The sequence below is a fragment of the Lutra lutra genome, chromosome 10 (genome assembly GCF_902655055.1).
Source record: "Lutra lutra chromosome 10, mLutLut1.2, whole genome shotgun sequence".
Taxonomy (NCBI): Eukaryota; Metazoa; Chordata; class Mammalia; order Carnivora; family Mustelidae; genus Lutra; species Lutra lutra.
Window position 1 is genome coordinate 88451100 of NC_062287.1, and position 12506 is coordinate 88463605.

General features: G+C 46.9%; 1 protein-coding gene across 1 annotated transcript in view; it reads left to right on the forward strand.

Annotated features, from left to right (window-relative positions):
- Positions 1 to 12506, forward strand: part of LDLRAD3 (low density lipoprotein receptor class A domain containing 3) — a 223941-nt gene that overhangs the window by 179559 nt on the left and 31876 nt on the right. The gene's annotated exons all lie outside the window — the stretch shown is intronic.

Genomic DNA, 12506 nt, shown 5'->3' on the forward strand with positions numbered 1-12506 from the left:
TTGCTCAATTATTAATGGTTTGATAACACTTTGAAAATGTGAAGTGTTGTTAAATTGTTAATAAGAGGGCCCTGAAGGGGGAAGAGAGTCAGTTTTGCCTGCCTCCCTCTCTCCGTCTTTTTCTCTCCCTCATACACACAGACACAGCTTGAGCTCCCAGCTGACCCAAAGCACTTGAAACAAAAGGTCAGGCTGACCAATCTTAGCTGCTAGGAAACATCTTATCCTGTCTCCCTGACTTTGGCTCTGACCCTTTGATCTGAGCCTGCAGACAACAGAAATGAGGAGCTTATCTCGACAGGAACATTGGAAATGACTGGGAACAGATCGTTGCCCTGAGACGAACTCGGGAGGATAAATCGATCAGCTTTAAACAGGAGGTGACCTTGTAGTCCACTTGCCTGGGAATGATCTCAGGGTGGGAATTATGTCCTAGGCATGAAGTTGTTGCTTGTGATCCCGTCCTTTCCAGATCAAAGAAACGAGATTTGAAACTATATAACACCCGTCACCAAGAGGCATGCAAATTTGCAGGTTTGGGAGCTGGAAGAAGTTGGAAAATGTCGACAAGTATCAGGGCTTTGAGTGATCTTCAGAATTCAGTCCCCCAGGTTCGCATTTTTGGCATCGTCTCAATGCTTTTTTTTGCCCGCCCCCATTCACTTCCACCCCATCCTGCCCTCCTTTAAGTTGGGAGGAGTGGGTTCTGCTCTTGCTAACATCTGCTGCTTATTATTCGTGCATTGGCATTGCTGGCGGACTCGTTCCACTTGGCTTTAGAAACTCTACAAGCCCCTCGTTCACTCCTTCTGAAGTGGGGACAGTGGAAAGTTGCCAGGCGCCTCCGGTGCCCTGCTGAAGCTCTTGCAGGCCCCTGACAGCGAAGGACACCATTTTACAGGGAAGAACATCATGACAGGTCCCAAAGGCTTTCCCCCTTATCCGTCACCTTCTGCATCTTTGGGAAGACATTCCTGGAATTACCACGTGTGTCATTTAATCATTCAGGCTCTTTGTTATTATTACACACACGGACAACCTGATAGGGAGAGTTAAGCAAAGGTGAAGGCTACAGCTGTAGGGCCAGGAGGTGCTGTTTTTTTTTGAAAAAGTACAAGGAATTTGGAGAGAAAACTAGAGGAGTCCGTAAGGGTGGGGTTACAATTCAGGAAATGGATTTGTCATTTGTTAATAATGGCTTCCAAGTTTCTGAACACTTATTAAGTGTCCCAGGCACCATGCTGAGCATTTCCCGCGTGCTGCCAGGATCGTGGATGGTGGGACACTCCTGGGACAGGTGGGACAGGTGAGACAAGGAAAGGTGAAGTGAGCTAGCCCCAGACACCCAGTGGTAGTTAGCCAGTTTCTGAGGGAACTCATCATAGGCTGGAGTGAGTGAAAGATAAGCAGCAGGTACTTTTACCAAACACCATGGTAACCATTGGTTCAAATTCACACATACTCAAAGCAAAATTTAAACAATTTTTTTTCCTAAGTCTTTGCTTTGGAAATACACATGACCCTTGAGCAACATAGGAGTTAGGGGTACTAAGCTACCCTGTGCAGTTGAAAATCTATGTGTAACTTTTGACTCCCCCAAAACTTAACTACTAATAGCCTGCTGTTGACCAGAAGCTTTACCGGTAACATAAACAAATAACACCTCACCTGTGTGTTTTATGCATTACATACTGTATTCCTTCAAGGAAGTAAGCTAGAGAAAAGACCAGGTTATTAAGAAAATCATACAGAAAAGAAAATACACTTATAGCACTGTATTATTATCTTTTTAAAATCCAGTTTTTTAAATGAGTGGACCCACGCAGTTCAAACCCATATTGTTCAAGGGTCAACTGCATGGAAATACTGGGTTTCAAACATGTTTTGGTTCTGCTATCTAAACCCCCATTGAACTGAGGGAATACAAGAAGGTCTGTTACATATTCTGCCCAGCTGTTATGAGTGAGAACAGTATAGTCAAGGAGAGGTGAAAAACTTCATATGGATTGGACAAGAGGAAAGAAAATTGACTTCTGAAGTCTGCCACCCAGAAGTTCAGATTCCACTGCTTCTTAGAGTGTAGGTGGCTTCCATATCTGTTAACATTGTGTATTCCTGGAACCCAGAGTATTCCTGAAGAAGTGACATACGTAGGTGGCATTAGGGCCCCAGAATGCGTATCTCGACAAGCTCCAGAGGTCATTCTGTTGCACACCATAGTTTGAATTTCCTTTATTTTGAATTTGGAATTTCCTCCCTCCAAGTCTCTTAGCTTCTTCTTTGTCTTTTCCATCTTTTTGTGCTACTCCCTGCTGCATTCAGAGTAATTCCTCCTGGGCTGCCTTCCAGTTGATGCATTCTCTTTTCGCCTGTTTCTAATCTCCTGTTTGAACTGGTCCATTGAGGTTTCAATGTTAGTTACAGTTTTACTCACTTCTAGATATCTTGTGTGGTTCTTTTTCTAATTTATTTTTGGCCATTTTTTAGTAGCTTACTGTTCCCTACAGATGGATGTATTCAGCCCTTTATTTCTTTAAAAATAGCAAGCATGTTTACGATTAGGTGTGATCATTTTAACATTTGAAGTCTTTGTGGATCTGCGTCTGATCCCGGTTGTTCCTCCTGGTGCATTGGTTCCTCACATGCTTGGTGTCTTGGGCTGTATATTGCTCATTGTCTCTGAAAAATTATTTGTGGGGATTCATTAAACCCTGTGATAAATATGCCTTTCTTCAGAGACATTGAGTTTGGCTTCTGCTAGATGCCTGGGAGTACTCGGGTACAATATCAATTCATTCCCAATTGAAGAGGTTCCCGAGACCATCAAAGTAACGCAAACCCAAGGGACACATTCCATGGGAGGCTACCCATAATAATTAATTCCTCCACATCTCCCTTGTTGCACCTGTTGCAAAGGTAACCCTCCCTACAGTCCCCTAGGCAAGGGGGAAGGAGGTTTACCTCTGGTTCTTCCTAACCCTAGGAGTTCGCTCTTCGGAGTTATGGCATAAAGGAAGGGTCTCCCTTAGATTCCCACTTTGCACAGCCCTGAATCTTGACTTCGGTCTTTGGCAAAACCAATACCCAAGCTGGTGCAGACCACCACTGCTCTTAGGAAAAAAGGTATCTCAGTTTTCCAGATGTTCGCCCTTTACTTTTTAATCACCTCTTCAATGATTTTAAGATATTTTTTTAAAAATATTTGCTCCGGCTTTGTAAGTTCTTTTTTTCCAATAGGAAAGTTAGTTTGAATAGCTAGCCCACCGTAGAACCAGAACTGGAAGTCTCTGGCCTAGAATTTGGCAAGCATGCCTCTGTCCACTCCAGCGCACATTAATAGAGCGGAGAACAGAAGTTCTGCTTCTGGCCTGTTTTTGGGTAGAATGCTTTACCTATCTTTGCCCAGATCTCTCATTTTCGTTCTCCTTAAGGTATCTCTGGGTGTCACAAATGAGATGGCTCAGATCTGAAAGCAGCAGTTACTTAAGCACAATGAAAAGGTCAACCGGTGCTTTTAGAAGGAGGCGATGGGGATGCTGTGATGGCAGGGAATCCTTAGGTGCCCCTTAGGTTCGAGGAGTGGGAGCCACAGCCGGCCAGAGGCACCGGAGCTAATCTTCCCTCTCCTGATCGCTGGGTGCCTGTAGCCAGCGCACGCGTGCTGATCGATGCCGTGCTACCGGGTAGCTCGTGTTCACTGTGGAGACTGATGATGCGGCCGGGAGAGAGGGCTCCAGCTTCTGTCGTGGAAAATGGGGCAGACAGTCTTCACCCGGGCTCCATCGCTCTTGTCTTCATTATTCCCTCAAATGGATTAATTGGCCTCTTGAGGTGAGATTGCCACTGGTTCTGAAGGATGCTTCACTGTGCCACGTTACTGCTTGTCCTTCACTCTGCTCCTGAAAGTCACTCTTGAAAACACACATTCCTCTCTACCTGGGAAGCCTGATTTATCAGCCAGCTCCTCAGAGGAGAAACAAGAAGATAAAAACCTCTGGCTGTAAAACACTGTTATGCATTATGCTCTGTTGGTTTTGTGTCTAGACAGAGCTAAGAGACCCCTCTGTGGCCCTAGCAGTACCTAGAGATGACTGTATATTTACCTCTTTTCAGAAGAAAGATGGACTCGATAGTTCTATATATTATACAGGGGCCACGGAGTCTGGCAAAGAAAGCTGTTCACTAGGAAGTCGGGACATGACGTTTTCAACCCTGGTTCCGCCTGTCCTTCCCCAGTGAGATGATGCACGGCCTCATGGGGTTCCAGTCCTGACACTTACTAATTCTGTGACCTTGGGCTAGTTCCTCACATCTGTGCCTGAGTTCATCATCTATATGGTGGAGATAATGATGCTACCCATCTCGTGGTATTGTTGTAAAGATAAATCATGTAAATTGCTTCGACTAGAATGCTTGGCTATAGCAAGCACTCAATAACTGGGAGCTATCATGATTATCGTGCGAGCCCAGAGCAAGTCTGTGCAGATATTGTCAGCGCCTATAAGATAGTCCCCCGTGCCAGCGACTCACGGGAGCTAAGAGCTCCCGTTTTGAAAAAGGAAATTGACAGTGGTAGCTGGCTTGTCGGAGAGAGCTGGTCCACATCCAAGGATCTTTTCCACTCAGTACACCCTTGCTAGACTGATTGCATGTGTGGTCTAGGGTTATCATGGTCATTGCCAAGAGACGTAGGAGTTGCTGAGCCAAGAGACACCCATATTAGGAGGATCTAGGATCAGGGAGTCTTTGGGAAATGCAGACAGAAGGCTGGAGAGCACCACCGGGCGGGTGCTGCTCAGAATTAGAGAGATGGCTGGGGTCTGAGTCCCACACCGAGCCATAGCCCCTGACCTGTCACAGACTTTTGGGGTGAAGAAAGTCAACCCATTCCTGCGTTTGATCCTGGCTAATGAGTTTAGTTCCCCCACCCAGCCACGTACAACTAGGAGATTATATTAGAAATGAATTCCCAATGAATTGCCTGGGTGTAAAGTCATTGAATTGTAGACTCAAGATGTGTGCATTTCATGGTACAGAAATGACAGTTTTTTTAAATGAGGTTTTCCTCCCGTTAAGTTGGCAGTGGAACTTGCCTGAAGGTGCAAGTTGTTGTCATGGCCTGGAGAGGGTCCTTTTGTGGTCACCAGCTGTGGGGAGGTTCACCTGTTGTATGTCTCTAGCAAAAGTGCATGACCTGCCCCCGACTCCTGCCAACCCTGGAGCCTCCCTTAGCCCTTTCTCCACCGCACATCTTTGTCTGACTTCTTAATGCCTTTACTTTCTTCCCAGATTTTTTCTTTGTTACTCTTTGAATTTTTATTTAATATTTTTATGATCAGAAATAATATATCCATGTTATGAAAAAAATTCTCAACCACTCAGAAGCGTATAAAGTAGAAAATGAGTGCCTAGCGTCAGTGTTTTGCGGAGAATGCCGCCAGACCCTTTCTCGGTGTGTGTGTATCTTTATCACACAAATAGTTAGGTGTGTCGATCAATACATATCCATATATTAGGTTTTGTTGTTCCACTCTAAAGATAGGCTCATTCAAATGGCTCTGCATCTTGTTTTTATCACTTAATAGATAGTGGGTAGCTTTTCACATCACCACAAACAGAGCTACCTCCCCACTCTTTTTCTCAATGGCTATAATATGTCTATTGTTGGGCTATATTTAGCCACTCTTTTTTTCTATGTTTCTAACCTGATGCAAGATGGATATGTAGCTCAGCTGAGATGCAGTCCCACTATGGAATGGACCCCCAAAGAGAGTTCCATCTCACTCATCCCCTTTAGGTTAAACTACCTGGGATTCTGGAGTGTTCATTTTGGGTCATGTGGAGCCTGGCCGGCTTGGGCAGTTGATTGGACCGTGTTGGTGGAGTGAGAAACACTATCCTGTGTCGTATTGTCTGTGTGACTAGAGGACATTCTTTTGAACATCTCAAGGGTGATTTGTAAGATGACTGGAGACCAACCTCTCTCCCCTCCAGTGATTGATAGACCAAGAAAATACTACACTGAATTTCAGGAGATGACAGTGAGTCTTTGTAAGTAATAGGAAAGCCGTGTGTTTCTGTAGTACTTTCTGCTTTCTGAAGTGCTTTCAAACACATTATCCTATTTGATCCCACTTAGAACCTTGAAGGTAAATAGGGTTGGGGTTGTTATCCTGAGCCCCCCGGTGAGACCAAGGATAACCACGAGTAGGTATCAGAGCTGGGATTCATCTTTCCTTTCCTACTCCTGGCCCCATGTTCTTTCCATACTGAGAAGAGCACCACACTGGGAAGAGATTGCTCTCCACCATATAGACACCTGGGTCCGGGTAGCAGCACTTCCCTCAAAACCCAGGTGTCTTACACAGTTGGGGTTCAGGAGGACATGCTAGTACAATTCACCTTCAAGACTTCTGGTTTAAAATGGCAGCCCAGACACACACACACACACACACACATACACACACACACACGTTCTGCTTCCTCCTAAAAATCCGCTTGAATGGTATTTTATGGGGGAAACTCACAAGGACAGAGAAGAGGAGAAGAAACAGCAACAGCAGTAAAGATGTGGATGTTGGAGCAGAGATTCATGAGCAGAAACTGACTTGGTGGGCTCAGAAAACACAGTCCTCCCTGGCACACCGGAGAACCAAGAAGCCGCCGAATTCACTTCCAGAAGGTCTGAGGATGGGCAGCATGAGACAGCCCTAGCAGGAGGGGTGACAGTGGGGCTCAGAACAGGAAGATCGGTTTCCCTTGTGGGTCCTCTCCCTGCGTGACTCAGCCTGGCGACTGCCCCTCCCCCACCCAGGCGGCAGCCGAGAGCTTATTCTCTGAGGCCAAAGCACAGGGTCTCTGGAGCACTAGGTTTCAAGCACCTGGTTGAGGACGGAGGTTCCTTTCTGAACATGGATTTAGTGCCAGTTGCCATAGTGATTGTTGAAACCACTCATCTTTTTCCTCAGGCCATTTCCCAGAATAGTCAGCCAGTTCCTTCCAGTCAGGAGTTTAGATTCTCTGGGGAAATCTCACCTTTTTAAGGCACTGGAAATCCCCCAATGAGGCGGCCCAATGGAACCATCATATGGTGAAGCCTGCCGTCAGCAAACCTTAGCCGTGAGCTTTTTTATAGACAGGCTTTAGAGTGAGCGGGTGGCCGAGAACCACCCACCACCTGGGGAAAGCCTTGAATATGAAAGACACAACACACACACTCACACATGCACACATGGAGATAGAAAAGACAAGAGGAGGGAGAAGTACCTTACAGGAAACAGGCTAAATGAAGAAAAACAAACAAAAACCCAAAAAAACAAAACAAAACAAAATAACAACAAAACAATACCTAAAAGATAGCTGAAGATCTTGTTTTCTTGAAATAAAAACAGGATACCCCCCTCCTTTTCTAAAGGACCCAACAGGAAAGAACCCAGAAATTTAAAATACGAAAAAGTTTTGACATAAATATAAGGATATATCCTAGGAAGTACGAAAACAGAAATACAAAATAAGTTTGAAAGGTTAAAAAAAAAAAGAAGGACATGGTAGATTTACACCCACATAATAAGACTTCCAGAGAGGAGAGAAGAACCATTGCAGGAAATTCCCCATGAACCAGGGACAGAGTTTCCAGATAGCAAGGGACCCACCCAAATGTTCAGATCCGTGAATGAGGATAAACCACACCAGGACCCCAGTATGAGATTTCAGAACATTGGGCCAAAGAAGATCCTACACGTTTCCAGGGAGAATATTCAAAGATAAAGAAATACATGAATAAACCCAGGTTTAATACAAAGGTTCAAGAATCAAAATGCCGTTGTCTTCTTAATAACACTGAACGTGAGTCAGCACTTCTGAAGCAAACAACTTCAGATTCTGCACCATCAAAACATTTTCAGAAGAGGGGCGCCTGGGTGGCTCAGTGGGTTAAAATATTTTCAGAAGTGACAAGAAAGAGACTTCTAGACAGCCCTTCCAGAAAACTATCAACGAATATGCTCTACCAAAACAAAGAGAGTAAAGCAAGACCAAGGAAGACACAGGCCAGGGGAAATCAGGATCCAACTTGAGTGAGTCTGGATGAGGCCATCCAGGATGCCCTGAAGGACATCCGTCAGGTGGCGGCTGGCGTCCGGGAGCTCCCATGCAGCCTGGCGTGGCTCACGCAAGTGGAGACATTTCTGTGAAGACACTAAGAGTATCTCTCATGGATTGGAATGGTGAGGAGATTGACCAAGCTGGGAAAGACATGTTTGGGGACAATGTTGTGTCTGTGTTGGTGAGAAATCTGTAGAACACAGTGGCGGGGAAAGGCTGTATTCACTCTAGGAAAAACAAACTTTTGCTGGACAGGAAAGTGTATGGCCATAAACTGGGGGTAAATCCTCCTCTTCTGGAACGCCAAGTCAGCAGCTAGTTCCCAGCCCTGAAAAATCAGGAGGCAGTCCTCTCAGCATGTTGTGCAGAGATAAGGAGTGAAAGAGGAGAAGACCCAACTGAAAATAGGGGCACACGATTGCTTCTGGGACGGGAGGGTCAAAGAATGCGATTTCCCTTATCACAGCCCACACAACTCTCTGACTCTACATTGTGTGCCCATGTTCCTTTGTTAAAAATAGAAATGGAAATTGAAGAACAGTTGGTTTGTAACCATGCCTGCGCTTACTAGCTCCGCTGTCTGAGAAGAAGCTCCTTCGTGGGGTCCGCGGCCTCGCCACAGATGGCCCGGATGCCAGCCACACTGCATCCCCCCACATCTCCCAGTCCAGGTCCGTCTTGGTGATGGAAACCTATGACCTGACTTTTTTCTGTGCAGCAGAGCTGCGGAGTGAGTGGTTTATTGAAAAATCCAATTCTGAGCATGTCGGTCTACCACAAACTGGAAGAGGTGGCCAGGGTGCCCTTTGAGTGGGCCAGGGTGCTCACAAAGCAGCACAAGGAGCCTTTGTGTGGTAACTTATAATTCTGCCCCGGTTTTCAGAACAAGACCATATGGCCTGTGTCTGCGGGGTCGGGTAAGGATTTACTCTCTCTTGTCCCGCCCTCTGAGGCGAGCCTGGTTAAGGCACACTGATTATGGCATGTTCCTTACAAACTCCAGACACAGCCTGTGTTACCTGAGTCGCCATCCTGGGGTGAAGAGCAGAGACTGTTTTTCTGAGACGGAATCCTGTGCCTGCTCGTGGACTGGCAGCCCGGCCAACCCCAGGGGCCACTGGGGCCAAACACTCATGAGCATAATGGTTCAGAGCAAGAGCTTTGGAACCACCCAGATGGGATTCAAGTCTTGACCTTGCTGCTTCTCAGCTGGGTGTGGCTCAGACTAAGTTACTTCACTTCCCTGAACCTCTATTTTCTCTTCTGTAAAATGGGTATAACTATAGTACTTAGGGTGTAGAATAAAATAACACGTTTGATGTGTTCCTAGAACAGTACCTATTAGTTATTAAATCAGTATTAGCTATTAACTCAGTATTCGATTACCTGTATCATATTGGGAAAGTCACGGAATCTCTCTGAGCCTCAGTTTCCTTATCTGTAAGATGGGGGACTACTGCGTCTCCTGAGATTGTCGTGAACGTTCTGTGAGCTGACGTGAACAAAGTGCATGGCCTAATACGTGGCAACTAGTAAGAGCTCAGTTCATGAAATTCATCCTCCCTTCCTTCCTTCCTTTCTTCCTTCCCTCGTCCTCCACCTCTGTCCTCACCCAGGCCTGCCTTCCTCCTGCCTGGCCGCCGTGAGTCTCTCTCCCCGTGTCTGCTACAGCTTATCTTCCACACAGTTGCCGGAACAATTTTTCAGAAACACTGGTTTTATCACTTCCTGCCTCCGCCGAAGAGCGCACTGTCGTTATAAAATCACAGCACCCCAGCCTGTTATTTAAAGCTTCCCACAGCTGCCTCTCTCCCCACTCTCCTGCTCTGCCTCCTCTCTGTCCAGATGGTCACCTTACTCCTCGTGCACGAGTCTACCACCTCCACGGGCTGTGTGCCATCACATACCCTCCCCAGCTTCCCTCTTAAGAACATGGCTTATTTTAGGAGTTGATTGGAAACTCACTTCCACCAGAAAGCCTGCTCTGGTCACTTCTGGTCGCCTTGGCTTGGTGGCGCTCCCGACTGTCACCAGCACTGGTCTTGTGTGGTTGGGGGCCAACTTCCCACTGAGTGTGGTGGGAAGGAACATGAGGCTTTGAAGTCTGACAGGTTTGGGTTCTGATCTTAGTTGTGCTACAGACCAGCTGAGAGACGCTGGGAACGTAATTTTACCTCGTAGTGTCCTCACTTGAGAAATGAAAATTTGTAAGCTGGGACTAGTGTCCTTATTCCCAGCTTCCAGATGAGCATAATCCCCTAGTATCACACCTGGCATCTCCCCCGCCCCCCGCCCATTGATTCGTATGTGCGGGCTTTGTTGCTTTGATAAAACATGAGCTTATTAGGCGCAGGACCTGAATGTTCTGTTTGTGTAACTTACCTCTTTGTATTAGTCAGTGTGTGCTAGCTAATGCTGTAGTAACAGTAGGCCCGGGGCCCAGCACTTGAAAACAATAGATGTTGATTTCTTGTTCACCCTGCGTGCCCATTATGGATTGCTAGAGCAGACCCGTCTCATGCTAGTCACCCAGGGAGCTACACCGCTCCCACAGCACTGAGCAAAGCAAATTCCCTGGGCAAGTCTCATGTTTAAGGTTACGGGGAGGTCTGATCCTACTGCATATCTGGAAGGAGAGGAGTTTAGGAACATTGGTCAACCCCCTAATGACTGCCATGTCCTCCAGAAGTCTGTTCCCCCCTCTTCACACACGGAGCTGCCTGTTTGAAAGCCTCCTGCTGGGTGTACAGCTCTCTGCCAGGCCCTCGGAGTCTTGGTGATGAGATACAGCCCCGTTCTGCAGGGGCTCACAGTTCCCTCCCTGACCCACAACCTTTGCCAGAAACTGAGGACAAACCCAGCTGTCTAAAGACTCCGCTGCTCCTCCACTCCTTCACAGTGAGGACACACGAAGAAGAAAGTTGCATCATGTCGGAAGTTCTGACCAATATTCAGGGACCCCAGTCCTCTAAAGTTCTGTCATCCTTGACTCACTCACTCATTTATGCGTTTACTCAACAAATGCAGTATCTGTTGCGACCTGCTGTGCACCAAGCACTATTGTGTTTACAACAACGTAGCGATAATCTCTGCCTGCTCCCATCTGACAGTTGGGCGGGCCAGGCAGTTCACTGCAGGGCCTGAGAAGGGACCCTGGAGACCACCAATCCACCAGGGCTTGCATCACCTCCTGGCCACCTTGGGCAAGTTCCTAAAACTCTCTGTACCTCAGTCTTACCATCTTTAAAATGGGAGTGATGAGTGACCGTATTTAATTCTGGGATTATTACAAAGAGGAAGTGAGGCAGGGAACCCGTGGAGAACTTCTCATTAAGATGTTGGTGTGTGGAAAGCCGTGGTAAGGTTCCATCATCATCACCACCACCATCCTCCTCCTCACCACCGCTGTAATAGCATTTAGGGTGAAGATGAATGGTGGTGGGAATGGAAGGATGTTGCACCCATAAGGAAGGTTTTGCGTTTTCCTGTAAGAACCATAGGACAGACGGTTGTTTGCGTCACACACTAGTCCCTGAGAGCTTGTGTCGTGGACCCGAAGCACCGGTAAGGACCACCACTGCAGTCACACCCACTGCTGTTTACAGTCTTGGGCTGGCTCCAGCTGGGCCCCTGGGATTGGCCGTGTATGTGGCTCCAGCTGGTCCACTGTTGTCGGCCTCTGAAGTCCCACCGTCTAATCCCTTTTGAACATTCAAGTGGCTTTTCACTGCTGACGTTCAGAGTATGGGAAAAACAGCTGAATATGAATTGAACATTTATTAAAAGGGAAAAAACGGCTAATAATTCTGAAAGCCAGACAAAAGGGCAATAAACTGTCCCCATGATATGTCAGATGAGTGCCTGGGTATGCTTCTCTATGGCGAGATCTCAGTCACTGTTCCCTGGGGGAAAATACGTGCTAAGTCCCTCTGGGACTTGGTCACCCAAGATACTGAACAAGGCAGTACATATAGTGGGTTTGGCAGGAAGGACAGGAGCTCCAGAGAAACACCACTGCTCATTCCCCGTTTGTGCATAAAATGCGGACACTTCGGGTCTCTACCTGCTCAATTTCAGGGTCATTGAGCAAAGAAAGGGAAGTCACTGCACCACTGGTATAGGCAGACATCCCCTGAATCAAGGACATAATTTTGCCACGGTCCTAGTCCATCCCAGCCTTTTGCCAAAATATCCATGCCCCCACCACCAAAAAAAGAAGAAAGTATACCGCATCCAGAAAGCCGGCCTCATGAAATCCTGACAGTTTGCTGCTGTGTTTCACAGCGGCCGCGTAGCTGGGTCTGTTTCTAAGCCCTGGGAGCAGTTGGAGACATCTGGCTTCATGGAGTTATCGCGTATTATTGTCATGAGCCAGGGAATGGTAGAAATGGTAGCACATGGGT